The sequence below is a fragment of the Eptesicus fuscus genome, chromosome 3, assembly GCF_027574615.1.
Source record: "Eptesicus fuscus isolate TK198812 chromosome 3, DD_ASM_mEF_20220401, whole genome shotgun sequence".
NCBI classification, from domain to species: domain Eukaryota; kingdom Metazoa; phylum Chordata; class Mammalia; order Chiroptera; family Vespertilionidae; genus Eptesicus; species Eptesicus fuscus.
The window spans coordinates 31014141-31031991 of NC_072475.1; the positions used below are offsets into that span (position 1 = coordinate 31014141).

General features: G+C 40.2%; 1 protein-coding gene and 1 pseudogene across 1 annotated transcript in view; one reads left to right on the plus strand and one right to left on the minus strand.

The window, feature by feature from the left end:
• PRKCI (protein kinase C iota) overlaps positions 1-17851 on the plus strand; it is a 144899-nt gene that overhangs the window by 52142 nt on the left and 74906 nt on the right. The gene's annotated exons all lie outside the window — the stretch shown is intronic.
• On the minus strand, positions 128-910 carry LOC103286724 (small nuclear ribonucleoprotein Sm D2-like; annotated as a pseudogene).

The window sequence follows — 17851 nt, forward strand, 5'->3', positions numbered from 1 at the left end:
GCAGACAACACTTGCCGACCTCTATTCTATGTCACTGATCAGCCTGTCTATTGCAGGGGAATGCCTGCAAAACACAGCCGGCGGGCCTGGTGCCCCAGAGGCCTGGTGCCAAGCAGGGAGCAAGCCCCTACTTGCCAGCGATGAGTGGGTTCCGCAGGCCCACAAGGACCCAGACCCCGCGCAGGCACATCTTGGAGATGCAGCGGTCCTCGTTGACTGGCTTGGACTTCTTCTTGCCCTTGCCACTCTTGGGGACCTCGGTCTACATCCCCGTCACATTCTCCAACCGCCATGTGGCCGTGCCTTTCAAAAGCCTTCACCCGGCCCAGGAGCTTCTTGGTGTTGCGACAGGTGATGAGCACCTGGGTGTTGTTCTAGACCAGGGGTCCTCAAACGTTTTAAACAGGGGGCCAGTTCACTGTCCCTCAGACCGTTGGAGGGCCGGACTGTAGTTAAAAAAAAACTATGAACAAATTCCTATGCACACTGCACATATCTTATTTTGAAGTAAAAAAACAAAACGGCAAAAACACCTCCATGTGGCCCGCGGGCCGTAGTTTGAGGACGCCTGTTCTAGACGGACTGCGTGAGCACGGAGAGTGAGCCCGAGTTAAACTCTTTTTTTTTAAAATATATTTTATTGATTTTTTACAGAGAGGAAGGGAGAGGGATAGAGAGCCAGAAACATCGATGAGAGAGAATCATCGACCAGCCGCCTCCTGCACACCCCCTACCGGGGATGTGCCCGCAACCAAGGCACATGCCCTTGACCGGAATCAAACCTGGGACCTTCCAGTCCGCAGACCGACGCCCCATCCACTGAGCCAAACCGGTTTCGGCCCGAGTTAAACTCTTCCTCCTCCCGCTTCTGCCGCTCCTCCGCGGTCATCTCACTCTTGGGCTTGTGGAGAAGGCTCCTGGGGGCGGTGGATGCGCTCTCAGAACGCCCCTGTCCTCCACATTGCAAGGGCCTCCAAAGAGGAAGTGCGAGCCAGGTTTAGTTCTATCATGTGGAAAAAAGGGAAGGAGGTGGACAACAACACCCTAAAGATGGTTGTAAAATCTTAGAAAGCAACATGTAAAGTCCTCTTCTTTTTTTTTTTTTTTTACTTTTTACCAAGGTCTTCCTTCACCTGTATTTGCTCAACAAATGCTATTGAGTATGCCTAATACTCAATAGGTTTTAAATGCTTATTGAGGGAATAACTGCTTGAATATCTGGATGGATATTGCATGAAATTCTAGTGTACCCTGTAAATTGAATGAGACCATGTACACACTTACTTTGTCTTTTTTCCTTGAAAGTAATGATACCCAAACAAAATGCTTTTCCTAAACCAAATAGTATTGAAACTGAAAAGACAGTCTCTAGGCCTGCCACCTCTCAGGAGGTTAATCATATGCTTATCAGTCTTATCTTCCCTTGTATACTTGTAGGCGGCACTGTACACTGTCAGCTGTATTTCCCCAGGGGCTGAATAGCAGCGACACCGAACATTAAAGCTGGAAGGGCCATTAGACATCATGTGACCCACACTGAGGAAGAATCTATGGCGAAAGAAGAATCTGAATTCTGATCTCCTATCCACGCAGTCCAGAGGGTTTTGCCTTGTGCCGTAAAGCCTTCAAGCGCAGAGGTGCTCAATAAACACTTGGAGACGCTATGTACTTTCACTTTCACTCTGCTTTTTTTGCTTAATGTTTGCTTGGCATTATGGCAGCCTAGAAGAGTTGTTATAAGCAAGGCTTTAGAATCAGACACACTTAGCTACGAATCCTGGCTCTTCCACTCCCTAGCTGTGTGACCTTTTGCAATCCTGTCTGCTTCCCCTTCAAAATATAACCTCATCTCTGGCCACACTACCAGGAACATGCATGAAATCATCAAGATACAGACCGAATGTGACACCTCTCACTACCTCCACTGTTTTCAGCCTAGGCCCAGAATCTCTCTCCTGGGCCACTATAATCAGCTCCTGACAGGTCATCCTGCTTCTACTCTTGTTTCTTTATAGTCTGTTCTCCAGCCAGCAGCCTAAGTAAGCTTTTAAAACTGTAAATCTGACCACATCACTGCTCCAATCCTCCAGTGGCTTCCCATCATGCTTAGCAGAGAGCCCAGAGTTTTGTGTTGCTCACTGCCTCAGCCACACTGGCCTCCTTGCTTTTTCTTTTTTGCTCTTGCTATTCCCCAGATCTCACTTCCTCACTTCTTTCAGGGCTCTGCTCACATACCTTCTCAGAGAGCACTCCCCACCACCTACCTTAATATGGCCTTCTCATCACTTTCTCTCCCTATCCCACTTCACTTTTCTTCATAACACTGCAATGCACCAGACATTACGTTATGTACATATTGGTTTATTTATTCAGTACTCCCATCAACCCCCAGGTTGTAAGCTCCGCATTTTGTGCACTGTATTCCCAGTTCTTAAAACATTAAGTGCTGCCCTAGCTGGTTTGGCTCAGTGGATAGAGCGTCAGTCTGCGGACTGAAGGGTCCCAGTTCCATTTTGGTCAAAGGCACATGCCTGGGTTGCCAGCTTGATCCCCAGTGGGGGACATGTAGGAGGCGGCCGATCAATGATTCTCTCTCATCATTGATGTTTCTATCTCTCTTTCCCTCTCCCTTCCTCTCTGAAATCAATAAAGATATATATTTTTAAAAAAACATTAAGTGCTCATTAAATGGACATTGACTGAATAAAGTTACTTAGCCCCTCTAATCTAAATCAGATCAGAATTCCCAGGTTTCTGATCTGAAAAATAGGTAAAATATTTGTCACAAAGTTATTGTTGAAGTAGAAAGTGACAGTCCACTATAATCCACTCACTCTTTCCATGCCCCAAATAATAATTATTAACATCCCATTGCAAATCCTCCTTGATTTTCCCATGTACTGGCATACATATATGTGTATGTATCTCTTTTATCAAAATGGTATTGGACTATACATACTCTTTGACAACCTTTTTCTCTTAATTATCTTTTCATGTCAGTGTCATAGTTTTCTTTCAATTCCTCAAACATGCCAAACTGCTTACCTTAGGGCCTTCCATAAAACCCTGAAATATTCTTTCCCATACATTGCAAATATAGTTCTTTGTTTCCCTTTAATTCCTAAGTATTTTATTCTTTTCATTGCTATTATAAGTGGAATTGTTCTCTTAATTTTTTTCTCTTTGACTTTTGCATTCTATCATTCTAAATCCGTGGTTGGCAAACTGCGGCTCACGAGCCACATGCAGCTCTTTGGCCCCTTGAGTGTGGCTCTTCCACAAAAATACCACAGCCTGGGCGAGTCTATTTTGAAGACGTGGCGTTAGAAGAAGTTTAAGTTTAAAAAATTTGGCTCTCAAAAGAAATTTCAATCGTTGTACTGTTGATATTTGGCTCTGTTGACTAATGAGTTTGCTGACCACTGTTCTAAATGAACATTTTACTCTTTTATATTCCTGGAATCCTGAAATGTTTGAAAAATAATTACATAAAAGTGAGCTAGTTTCATGAGGTTTTAGAATTTGATTTAGGTGCGTGTGCTTCCAGATAATGTGTGTGTGCACCCTGCTGCAGGAGTAAAGATATTTGCCTTGCAAAAAAAAACAACAACACACGAATTTAATTTAGCCTATAAGTAGAAAAAATGCTTGTGACACCAGTGGCTTTTAACTCTGACTACACATGTGAATCACCTGGAGAGCTTTTATAAGCTATTTTGGTGGTTTTAGGGGAGCATCCCACACTAATTGAAACAACCTCAGGGTGGCATCCTGGACATCAGGATATTTTCATCTTTCTTCCTTCCTTCCTTTCTTTCTTTTCTTCCTTATTTCCTTCCTTCTTTCCCTTTCTTCCTTCCTTCCTTCCCTCCATATATATATGTATATAAAAGCCTAAGCAACTAAACGACTGAATGACCAAACGACAGGTCGGCCGGTTGCCATGACGTGCACTGACCACCAGGGGGAAGATGCTCAATGCAGGAGCTACTCCCTGGTGGTTAGTACGCTCCCACAGCCAACCTCCCGTGGTCCCCCTCCCCCTCCCCAACCAGCTGGCCCTGATCAGGACTGGGCAAGATGGCCCTAATTGCCAGCCAGGCCAAGGGACCCCACCCATGCACAAATTCGTGCACCAGTCCTCTAGTTGAGATATAAAAGACATGTAATATTATATTAGTTTCAGGTGTACAACATAATGATTCGCTATATGTATATTTTGCAAAATAATCCATCACCACATGTGTGGCATTTCTTGAAGGATATCTCCAAGGCCTCCCACACCAGACCCCCAGCCCAGGGTTCCAGAGCTGGAAAGAGAAGTCCCCATGACATAGGGCTATAAAAACCAGCGGGGATGAGCTGGCTGGTTTGGCTCAGTGAACAGAACATCAGCTTATGGACTGAAGGGTCCTGGTTTCAGCTCCAGTCAAGGGCACATGCCCAGGTTGTGGGCTCCATCCCCAGTCTTGGGTGTGCAGGAGGAAGCCAATCAATAATTCTCTCTCATCATTGATGTTTCTATCTCTCCCTCTTTCTTCCTCTCTGAAATCAATAAAAAATATATTAAAAAATATAAAAAACAGCAGAGATTGTGGCTGACACAGAGGGTGTGGAGTCCTTTTAAAGGGCCTGCATACAAACGTACACAGTCCCGATTCCTCTGAGCTCCAGTGCCAGGCGGTGGCTTTGGGGGGAATCCAGGGGAGGAGCTGGACTGTTTGGCATTGGGGCAGGAACTCGGGGGTGGCTTTCTCCCAGACAGGGGTGCTTGCAAGGGTCATTGTTCCTGTGCTGGGACCTTCTCCAGAGCAGCACTGACTGGCAGCCATATCTGAGTTTCCATCAGTATGGCCCACACTGTCTTCTCTGCCCTGGTGATTCCCTGAGACTCTGCCCCATCCAATTTGCAGCCCCAACCAAGCTGTTTGCAGCTGCTTTTCCATATGAGTGGCCTGTGCTGGCACAGGCTTCAAACTTTGCTAAAATCTCTTAAACAAGCAGCACCTCAAGTTAGCATGCCCCAAACAGTATCAATTAAAGGCCCAACAACCAGCACTAGCACCAGCCTGCCTTGCCTCAGAGCTGGGCCTCTCCTGGGCACTTCCTAGCCCAATACAAATAGCAGCCATCTGCAGATCTCTCTGTAGCTCCTGCTGGGTGGCTCCAGGCAGTGGCTGACTTTGCATCTCCGTGGAGGCCCCAGAGCCAGTGGCCCAGCGAACAGCTTCAGACCATACCAGATTACAATTCTACGCATCCACAGGCAGCACACTCAAGGGGCAGACTCAGTGAGCACCAAAGCCTCACTGAAGCAAGTCCTGCTCCTTAGGAGTGTCTCATGCAAAGCAGCTCTTCCATTGTAGACTCAGCTAGTCTTCACAGACAATTGGCCTGGAGACCAATTCCTCCCATTGACACCAATTCCTCCCAGTGACGCCAATCAAAGGCTCAACTACAATAAGACTGTGCACACAGCCCACACAGAGGCACACCTAGAATTCCCAGCTCAGGTGATTGGGGAGGCTGAGCCACTGAGCCCTACAGGATACCTATTACACAAGGCCACTCTACCAATTCCAGGAAACATAACAGCTCTAGATAATACATAGAAACAAACACAGAAAGCCAAAATGTGGAGACAAAAAAACATGTTACAAATGAAAGAAATGGAAACAAACAAGCTACTAGATACAGAGTTCAAAAACAATGGTTATAAGATTACTCAAGAATCTTACTGAGAGCTTCAAGGGACTTAATGAGAGATTCAAGCGACTTAGTGAGATAACCAAGGATCTTAGTGAGAATATCAAAGACATAAGAAAAGACCAGTCATAAGTTAAGCATACACTAACTGAAATAAAGAATAAGTTACAGTGATTCAACAGTAGAGAATTCTGAGAATCAAATCAATGATTTGGAATATGAGGAAGCAAAAAACACTCAATCAGAAGAACAAAAAGAAAAAAGAGTCCAAAAATATGAAGCTAGTATAAGTAGCCTCTGGGACAACTTCAAATGTACCAACATTTTAATTATGGGGGTTCCAGAAGGAGAAGAGAGAGCAAGATATTGACAACCTATTTAAAAAAATAATGACAGAAAACTTTCCCTACCTGGTGAAAGAAATAGACTTACAAGTCCAGGAAGCGCAGAAAGTCCCAAACAAGAGAAACCCAAAGAGGACCACACCAAGACACATAATAGTTAAAATGCCAAGGGCAAAAGACAAAGAAAGAATCTTAAAAGCAGTAAGGGAAAAGCAGTTAGTTACCTACAAGGGAGCTCCCATATGACTGTCATCTGATTTTTCAACAGAAACTTTGCAGGCCAGAAGGGAGTGGCAAGAAATATTCAAAGTGATGAATAGCAAGGACCTACAACCAAGATTACTCTACCCAGCAAAGCTATCATTTAGAATTGAAGGTCAGAAAAAGCTAAAGGAGTTCATTACCACCAAACCAGTACTACATGAAAAACTGAAGCATGTTCTTGAAGAAGAAGAAGAAGAAGAAGAAGAAGAAGAAGAAGAAGAAGAAGAAGAAGAAGAAGAAGAAATAATAATAAAAATATGAACAATAAATACATATCTATCAAAAACTGAATCTAAAAATCAAAATAAATAAACAAGAAATCTAATGAACAAAATAAACTGATGAATAAAATAGAATCAGAGGCATGGAAGCATGAAACAGACTGACAAATCTCAGAGGGAATGGGGGTGGTGAAGGCCTGGGGCAGGGCAGGAACCAGGTTGAGGGGGAGCAATGGGAAGAAAAAGGAGGGACATCTGTAATACTCTCAACAATAAACATATTAAAATATAGTAAATATAGATAGGTGATAGATAGATAGATAAAAACAAAAATAAAGAAAAAAGAGGGGGGGGGAAGAAAGTTTGAGCAAATTTGGGATTGGATGGTTTGAATAATGTTGGCAGACTCTGATCCATAGGGGTGGTCTCTAGTTGTCCAGTGCCCTGGGGTGATTTAGGGCGCAGAAAATATTGGCTTGATGTATGAGAGTTAGCTGAAGGCGGTGGTTGGGGATATGAGTTTCGGATTGGTTGGTTGTTATATGAAAAGCACATTCACAGGGAGTCATTTGCTATCTCTAGGAGTCAGCTAGCTCCGGGAGAGGCAGTCTTTGTTCGGTCAGTAATACCACCAAGATGCCAAAATATCATGAAATGTATCCCTAAAAGCATGTTTAATACATTTCTAACCTAGTTTGAGTATTATGAATGTTTATTCCCTGATTAAATTCTTCAGCTGAAGGATAGACTATTATTGCTATGTGGTATTTTAAATACACTCTATACTATACTAAGCATAGTACAATATATATTGATTGAAAAATGATTTCTGTTATGATGACTTAACACATATAGAGCTTTATTCAAGTAATTTTGTAACATTGACATATTGTGAGAAATGCTTGGGTTACTTATTTGAAGTCGTTTTATGGAAATAAAATATGTAAAAGCTGTAATTTTCTCTTAGCTAATACCATACTATTTAATCTTAATTTACGATAAATGTCCTCTGTCTCAATATGGTATATTTAAGAGCCCAGAAGCAATCCATTCTCTGTGACAGGTATGGAATATTTTTTAGGTAATTAAATATTTGTGTGTGTGTGTGTGTGTGTGTGTGTGTGTGTGTGTGTGTGTGTGTAAATCTTTGTCTAGTTTAATGCAGGAAGATTGGCAGGGCTAGAAATTTGGATTTAAAAAACTGAGTTTAAGAACTGGTACTGTGCATTTCCAGCCAGTGATCTTCGGCAATTCATTTAACCTCTCTGAATACCAAGCTTATTATCATTAAAGCAGAGATAACAGTAATTTTTACCAGATGAACTTTTGGGAGAAATCAATTAATCTAAATGTGATTGTATTTGTCAATGTGTTTTATAACCACAATGCACTATGTGCATGTATTTAGGGCTTACTCCTACTGCAATATACTGTACAGACATTTTTTTCAGAATAAGAATTCAGAACGTTTTTTGTAATTGTAGAAATGTTCAAGGGCAAGACCAGAGGGGGAGAACACTAAAAATTGATTCAGGAAAAGAATAATAATTTACTGCCTATTTATGTAGTGAAATTTTGGATCTAATGGGTATTTTCCATCACTGAACTTCAAAGAGCTTTGAAATGTTTATTTATTTTCATAATATTTTGAAGTCAGATTAAAGTTGTCATTTGCTCTCTGAAAGGGAAATAAATACAGAGCAAGTTACATAACCTGCTTGAGTCAAAATTAGAACAAAGGCTTTCAATTTTGCCACGTAGTGCTCAGACTGGATATTGGACTGCTCCCACACTAAGTACCTTCTTTTGCTGGAATCATCAAAGGTTTGGTTTGATCAAAATACTTGCTGGTGGCCCTAGCCGGTTTGGCTCAGTGGATAGAGCATCAGCCTGTGGACCAAAGGGTCCCGGGTTTGATTCTGGTCAAAGGCACATACTGTGGTTGCAGGCTCCTCCCTGGCCTAGGCCCTGGTCGGGGCATGTGCAGGAGGCAACCAATTGTTGTGTTTCTCTTACATCGATGTTTCTCTCTGTCTTTCCCTCTCTCTTCCACTCTCTCTAAAAATCAATGGAAAAATATCCTCAGGTGAGGATAAAAAATAAGTAAAAAAAAAAAAAAACTTGCTGGTGCAAGCAATTAAGTATAGAAAATCTGTCATCAAATAATCGTTAGGAACTCATTTTCAGCAAGTACACCACGTCAAGTCCCCTAAGATGCAGGCCTTAGTCTATATTAATGAAGTGAAGAATCTGCATCTTTTCCTGAGGTCCCAGAGCTACTGTTTTTGGCTATTCTGGTCCACCCTTTCCTCTGTTCTCATCTAAAGAACAAATATCTTCACATTCCTCTTTTCCCTAAAACTTCAGCTGATTTAGGGCTACATAATAAAAGTCTAAATCCAAAGCTCCTTCCTTGGCTTACAGGGTCTTTATTTTCTGACTCTAAAATACCTTCCCCTGCTTCCAACTGCCTTTGTACTTATGCCTCATTGACTTTCTCATCATTCAGACACCAGCTAGGCTTTTTCTCTGCTTTGCTTTTACTCTCAACATTAATTCCACCTAAAATAGCATTAAGAAGAGGTTGAGGGGAGAAAGACAAGGCTATGCTTGGTGAATACTTATTGAGTGTTTTACACAGTGTCCTATCTAATTTGCACAGCAAGCCCATGAAGTAGGTATTCTTATCTTCCATTTTGCTGATGATGATATTCATTTTTGTGGCATTAAGTAACCTGTCCAAGGTCACAAAGTGGCAGGGCTAGCTTGGGAACCAAAGGCCAACTCCAAAACACAAGTTCTGGCCTATTTAATACGCTGAATCTCTCCACCCACTCTGTGTATACTCCTCTAACAGTACTAATCAGATGTTTGCTTTTGATTGAGATATAATTCACACATAATATAAAACTCATCTGTTTAAAGTGTACAACTCAATGTATAGTCACAATGTTGTATAACCAACGCCACTATCTAATTCCAGAACATGTTCATCACCCCATTCCCCCTTCCTGGCAACCACTACTCTGCTTTCGTGTCTATGGATTTGCCTATTGTGGACATTTCATACAAACAGATTTACACAACACGTGATCTTTTCTGTCTGGCTTCTTTTACTTAGCTTCATGTTTTCCAGGTTCATCCACATTGTAATATGTTTCAGTACTTCATTCCTTTTTGTAGATGAACACTATTCCATTTTGTGGAAACACCACATTTTGTTTATCTATCCTTCAACTTTATTCCTTTATATGTGGATATCCAATTGTTCCAGCATCATTTGCTAAAACAAACAAACAAACAATGGACATTTTGTTTGATTTCACTTTTAAGCTATAACAAATAATGCTTCTGTAAACATTTATGTACTAGTTTTTGTGCAGACATGTTTTTAATTCTCTTAGTTATATAACCAGGAGTAGAATTGTTGGGTCATACAGTAACTGTGTACAACATCTTCTGTTTTCCAATGCAGCTGTACTACTCTGTACTACTTTACATTGCCACCAATTTATCTTTTTCTTCTGTTATTTGTGCTTTTGGTGTTCAGTCTAAGAGACCATTGCATAATAAAAGGTTGCAAAGATTTACTACTATGTTTTCTCTAAGTTTTATAATTTTAACTCTTACATTTAGATCTTTGATCCATTTTTAAAAAATATTTTCTTTTATTGATTTCAGAGAGGAATGGAGAGAGAGAAATAGAAACATCAATGATGAGAGAGAATCACTGATTGGCTGCCTCCTCTACGCCCCACACCAGGGATCTAGCCGCAACTCAGGCATGTTCCCTGACCCACGCCTGGGAATCCAACCATAACCTCCTGTTCATAGGTTGACACTCAATCACTGAGCCACGCCGGCTGGGCTTGGATCCATTTCAAGTTAATTTTGTAAATGGTTTAGGTAGAGCTCCAACTTTATTCCTTTATATGTGGATAGCCAATTGTTCCAGCATCATTTGCTAAAACAAACAAACAAACAAAACCCTTATTATTTCTTCCATTGAATTATCTTGGCTCTTACCATGAGTTTTTAAATCAACATTGGCACATGGCTACTACTATGTGCTCCTTGAGGGAAACTCTTGTATTCCTACCTCCGTGTCTTCCATGGGACTATGACATAGTAAATCCTCAACAAACACGTTCAGAGAATGAAAAGCTGATTGAAGATTCCTATTGTTAACCAACAAATACCAAGTACGGCAGACTTTGCTAGGTGTTGGGGAAGTTTCATACATGTAACTCACACTCTAGTGAATTTTTCAAATCAAAAGTTTCCAAGGGGTCCCAGAATCTTACAGTTTAGACTGAAATGGGTCTTTGAGATCATAGAACCCCTCACTTGCCAGTAAGAAAATGCAGACGTTGGAAGGCTGAATAGCAGCTTGTGGCCTATCTTATGTAAATTTACCAGAGGGTCCCAGGTCTCTTTGAATTTACATTCTAACTATTACAAGGTAACAAAGGATTTTTTTCAGTTAGTCCTTGATAAAGCATTTTTTTCTATTTAGTCCTTGATAAAGCCCTTTCCAGATGAAAGACAATGCTTCGGTTTCATAGCATACTTATCTTCTGAGATAACTGCTATCAGAGATGTTTTAAAAATCTCCATCCTAGCTGTACATTATCACTCCTTTCTCTGAATTTCTATAGATCTTACTTGCTCTTCCACAAAATTAGCAATCTCTTTGTACTGCCCTATTGCGTTGGAAAGTTACATAATCTTGAATTACTATTTATCACAGGTTTATGTGTGGCCTTCCTAAGTAGACTACTCCAACTAGACTTGGGAAAAATTTTAGATTTTACACTTTATTGTATGAAATGTAGAGCCTTGTACCTAGTGGACATGGAGCAGATGTTTCTTGATATTACTTAGATAATTCATGTTTAAAATAAGAAGCTCTTAGGCCTAAGTTTCATTTTGTTTCCTCCCTTTCAGAGATCAGGCAGCTCAGTCTTAGCTCAGGGTTAGAGGCTTAAGGAAGAAGCACCTTCTCTCACTTTCTAGTGATCCTCTGCTAGCTTTCCTGGAGGAATAGAGAGACCAGGGACCTAATAAGTAGTATATACGGGGTGTCCCCTAAACATGTATACACACTTTGAATGATTATAAAGTCAGTGTTTATTAACATGCAGTTCATTTTCAAAATTAAGCGAGTTATCAGCTGTTAAAGTGTGTACACATTTTTTGGGGATACCCTATATATTTAAATATTCCTTAATATTACTATTAAAAGTATTAAAATTCTATTAAAAGCATAAAAAACTTTGGCAGAATCCCCCAACAATTCAATAAATTAAACGAACTCTCAAGGGAACTCTGAGTTGTAGTTTTAAATTACTGAGTCAGAAAGTAGAGAAAAACATGCTGTTTTCCTTCTTATCTCAAGCTTTCTTTCTAGTTTTGAGGTGGAGGAAGGAGATGGAATAACCTAGCCTCATATTGCTTTATAGAACATAACCAGCATCTTTGAAACTGTTTAACTGAGTTAAAATACAAAATTTAGACTAAATAAAAAGCTGCCAAATGAGAAAGAATATGCCATGACATGATACTCAGTAGAATATTATGCCTCTATGGGAATACAGTGAGCCTGTTAATTGATTGTGATAAGACAAATTATGTATGGGCTAAAGTGCTTCTCTAATAACTGAATACAGAGCATTTTAGCATGCGGTTAGGTCATGGAAAACAAACAAACAAAAAACCCCTCAGAATTTTGTGAAGTTAATGTTTTCCCTCATCTACCAGAAATCACTCAATCTCTGTTTCAAATGCATGGTATTTTACCTTTATGCTAGAGAATGAAACACATTGGATCAATGATAACATCATTCTCATTTCACTTCTCTGGACTTCATTTGTAAAATGAGGCCTAGACTTTTTGCTCCTCAAATTGTAATCAGTGGAACAACAGCATCAGCATCACGTGAAAGTTGGTTTGAAATGGAAAATCTGGGTCCCATCCTAGATCTCCTAAATCAGAATCCTCATTTTCAGAAAATCCCAACCTAATTTGTATGCATGTTGGAGAAGACTGACCTAGATGATATAATGTAACTTCCAGCTAGTAAATGCTACCATTCCGTGATTCTAGTTGAAAGATTCCAAGTTAGGAAACATGAGAGTCACTTCCGTAGGAGTTACGCTTGACTTGAGTAAACGGATAGCTCAGCGTGTTGAACTAACCTTTCAGGTCACAGCTATAACAAGGCAAAGAAAATAAAGACTTGCCCGGCTTGTTTGATGTCTCCGGCTTCTTTCCTATCACACTAAGATCAATTTTAGTATTTAAATGGACATAAACCAATGTAAACCTATTTAAATATTAAGTAATTTAATACTTGTTGAATTCCTGCAACTTCCTAAGTGCCACCAAAACACACACGAAAAACCCTTTAAAGGTAAGATTCCTACTGTTGAGGCACCTAATGAAGATGGTAGCTTTGCTTGGAAAGTCTTAGTGTCTGGAGCCCTTTGCTGATTTAATTACAGGCTGATTTATAATTTGTTATGATCCAGAACAGGAAGTCACACCAAGTCATTAAAATACCGTACGCTTAAGTCTCAGGACGATAAGCACAATGTGCCGGTGGACTATCAGGCAGCTTCGTCTCTGGAGTGCTGTTCCCATTGACACTGCGTGTGATCACGCAGCCAGAAATCATTGGAGACTCTGAGCTCTGCTTTTTCTCCTGATTTCTGTGCGACCCCCTAATCGGATATGGTTTAATTCAAGGTCAGCAGAAATTCCGTATGAAAATACTTGAGTCCAGTAGGAAGTAGGTGAAGGTGGTAGAGGAATGAGCTGGTCCTCTGTGGGGGGGAGAAAGGTTGGCAACCTTGTAGGGAAGTTCTAGGAGCTCACTCCAGAGGCCGAGAGAGAACTAGATTACTGAAGGAGGCCAATGCTGGGGTGGGTGAACTTCTGAAGCTGGGGATATTATTAGATTAGGTTCACATTTTCAATTGAATATGCCATCCTCGTGAACAGGTTTGCCATTTCAAATCGGAGGGTAACGTACATTTGATGGCCAATTGCTATTAGTGATAGCATACTTGGTGTGCAAATGTCATTAAACAATGACACTTCTAAATGAAGTTTCTAGCTCAGCCAGCGTGGCTCAGTGGTTGAGCGTCGACCTATGAACCAGGAGGTCATAGTTCGATTCCCGGTCAAGGCAGATGCCTGGGTTGTGGGCTCGATTCCCAGTGTGGAGCATGCAGGAGGCAGCTGATCAATGATTCTCTCTCATCATTGATGTTTCCATCCCTCTCTCCTTCTTCCTTCCTCTCTGAAATCAATAAAAATATTTTAAAAATAAATAAATGAAGTTTCTTTGTTTCAGTGGAGGCTCTTTCAACATCATTTCACTAGTCAACCTTGTGCCTTTCAGTCTAGTCAGATATAAATGGTTCTTCTGGTTCCTGAGGTAGCACTCAGGAGCTGCTGTAATTGCTCTTTGTCATTTCCTGGCACATAGTTTGCTATTTTGCATTATTTTTGTCTTTATTAGTGTATGTCCTGACATTCTATCTAGATTGTAACTTTCTTGAAAAGAAGGTGAGAGCCTAGTGCCTGGCACCAATTAACCCCATTGGAGATAATTATGTTGAGGTTTCTTAGACCTCTTTAATATTCAGTTACTTTCCTTAAGCAAATGTTTTATAATTTTATCGCTGATTCTTCTGCTTAACAGAACTCTCCATTGATGATTCATTAAAACAAACCTCTTCTTTCTTGTGTGTTTTTTTGTATTAACAACTTGCTACTTTATATTTTAAGACTTAAATGTAGTCCAACCTCAGGAAATCCTTATCAAGTAAAGCAAATGCTTATCCTTTTCTAATAGATAAGAAAAATGAAGCAAAGTGGTGTTGTTCAGTGTCAACAGACACTGAGAACCTATTATGTGCTAGGTGCAGGGATATAGAGATGAACAAAGTAGAGCTCTAACCTTATGAATGTGCCAGCAAGAAAATACAGTATGATATTGCACAATATGGGCTGCAATTGATATATTAACAGAGTGTAGAGCAGGAGTGCAGAAGAAGAGGAAACATGAAGAGAATGGGTACCTAACAGCCTGGGAAGCAGAGGTGAGAAGGGGAGTAGAACTCGGCCAGGAGTGGCAGGGACTAAGTTAGGGAGGGCATTTCAGACTAAGTAGAGGATATGATATATGCAAAGACAGAAATATGTGTCATTGGCATCAATGAATAAGCTTCCGTTTCTGTGATTATCAGGGAACACATGATGTGAATTTTAAAGTTATTTTAAATTCAAAGATCTTTTATTTCAAAGGCAAAATAAATTAAGGCCCAAACTGCTATGTCATTATGTGTAGTGTGGGAGTGAGATGGGGAGCTATAATGGAAATAAGTTTGTGCAGCTGGAGCAAAGGGAGTATCCAGATAACTTGGAGATAAAGTTGGCCCGATGTCAATGGGGCAGTGTGAGGGCGTAGGAGAAAGAAGGGTAAAGGGAAGTCTTGGGGTTATTGCTTGCTATGTTAACAGAATAAAAACTAAACTCTCTCATGTAATCTCAGCTATCAGGACTCTAATCAGGAGTTTCGGTCATGGCTTCTGCTCTTGAAGGTTAAGTAAAACAATTAATGTGATATTAGGACATGATCACACAGGACCTGTGTCCACTAGTTATTGTCTCCTTCACCATTCTCCAAGCAGGTTATTTCTTTGCTCCACCTTGGACAAGCACTCTGATAATGACAAAATTAGAGAATGTAAGCCAAAAAAATTTTAAATCCCTTAAGCCTATGGATTGGAGAATTAATTATTTTCCTATTAAAGTTACTGCAGTAAGGCAAGTATAATTCAGTCCAGGGCTCACTGTTTATCGCCACAGGTCAAAAAGTCCCTCTAAATGATTAGGACTTGCAGTTTGAACACTTTTCTCTCCTTTTAAAGACATTATCACATGTTCAGTGTAACCACTGAAGAATGTTAGGTTAAGGGCAACAGGCTTACGCAAAATTGAAGGTATTCGTAAGCACCATTTTAAGTACAACCGAAAGATAATGGGCTTTGAGAGACTTGTTCACAGTGTCTACCATTGACTTCACATTTTAATCATTTGATTCTCAATTGAGAAACAGACACTGAAGACCCAGGAGCAGGATATATTAGATGACATCAAGAACATAGCAAACAAATTTTCATATTTGATCCTGGCTGCGGGGCTCATTAATAAGGCTAATTAAAACTGAATATAAAGTTTTATCTATTCTGATCAGTCATTTTCTTGTTAGAGCAGCTCAATCTCTAGAAAGGAAGCCAAATTTTTCCTAAATAGGTGATTAATGTGATGCCAAGTTCCTTTTAAACCTTTTTACACAGTCTGGTTTTCTTTAGCCAGAGATGATTAGATAGTTTCTGGTATTTTGTTACTAAAAGTGACATCATTTCTGTGCCCTGATCATCCTTATATACATAAATGTTTGTGCCTTGTTGACTTTAAAAATTAATGTCAGAGCACTTCCAGAATGGAGACAAGAGGAGCTCCCGGTATATTCTCCTTATTGAAACAACCACACTGATCAAAATTATAAAAAAAAACAACCATTGTCTCAGACAATGAGGCAATTTATGCCTCAAGGTATTGTCAAAAACACTGGAGCAATAAGTTGCCAATTAGTGGAGGCTAACAGCTGGGAGTGATATCAATAACAGTAAGCCAGCCAAAAGCTTGATAGGGAGGTGAAGGAGGGAAGGAGAGAGAGAGAAAGAGAAAGAGAGAGAGAGAGAGATTGAGAAAGAGAGAGAGAGAGAGAGATTTGTTGTTTCACATATTTTGCATTCATTGGTTGCTTCTTGTATGGGCCCTGACCAGAGAATTAAGCCCACAACCTTTCCCTGTGTGCTCAGTGGTTAGTGCATGGGTCCTCGCACTGCAGGTCGAGGGTTCGACTTTCCCTCAAGGCCATTCCCAGGCCCTGGTCAGGGCTTGTGCAGGAGGCAACCAATTGATGTATTTCTCTCACATCAATGTTTTCTCTCTCTCTTTCCTTCCCCTCCCTCCCTTCCATGCTCTCTTGGGTGAGGATTAATAAAGATAAACAAAACAAAAAACACCTTGCAACCTTGGCATATCAGAACAACACTCTAACTTGAACTACTGCACTAATGCAAAAATAGCATGTTAAGTGAAAGAAGTCAGACACAACCGATTACATTTACGTAAAGTGTCCAGAAAGGGCAAACTATAGAGACAGAACATGGATTACTGGTTGGCTAGGGCTAGAGGTATAAGTTGAATTAATTGTAAGTGCATGACAGATCTTACTGGGGTAGTAAAAATGTTTAGGACCTGATGGGTAGCTCAGTTGGTTGGAGCGTTGTCCCAGTACCACAAGGTTGCAGTTTGATCCTCGGTCAGGGCATATACTAGAAATAGCCAAAGAATACATAAATGAGTGGAGCAATAAATCGATGTCTCTTTCTTCAAAAATTAATTAAAAATTTTTTTAATGTTCTAAAACTGATTTATGGTGATGAATGCATAATTGAACAAATTTTCTAAAAGTCACTCTATTACACACTGGAAACAGGCCAATTTTAACATTTGTAAAGTATACTTCAATAAAGTAAGAAAATGTCTAAAGGAGAGAGACATTGTAATAATGCTCTACTCACTATGTTCTTTCATAGTCTCCTTCCCAACACTTAGTTCTTTCAGGTTCTTCATCCATTTTTTCGTAAATGTATTATATTACTCAACATCTTATAAGAATCATTACATTGTGAATTTCCTAAAGATATTTGTCACCAAATACTTACAATTAAATTTGAAAAGTAAAGAGGGGGAAGTAAAAAAAGAAAAGAGAGAGAGAGAGAGAGAGAGAGAGAGAGAGAAGCTGACTAAAACCACTGTCATTCCCCTGGAAGGGAGAAGTCAAGGTGACATTGTGTATGCCAAAGCTGCATCCTATGAGGAAAGACATCAGAGGCTGCACAGTGAGGGGGAAATAGAGTTTTCCGAATTGGTTTGGCCAAGTCACTGAACAAATAAACAAACAACTATGACAACAAGCCCTGGAGCCAGTCAGGATCAGTCTCCAGAGTTGGTACAATGGAAATATATAGTTTGCAAACAAAAAATTATGAGACATTCAAAGAAACAGGCAAGTGGGACCCATATACACAGAAACTGCCTTTGAGAAGACACTGCTGTTGGACTTAGCAGTCAAAGGCTTCAAAGCAGCAATTATAAATATGTACAAAGAACTAAAGAAAACCATGCTTGTGAGTATAGATTAAAATTTCTCAACAAAATGTTAGCAAACT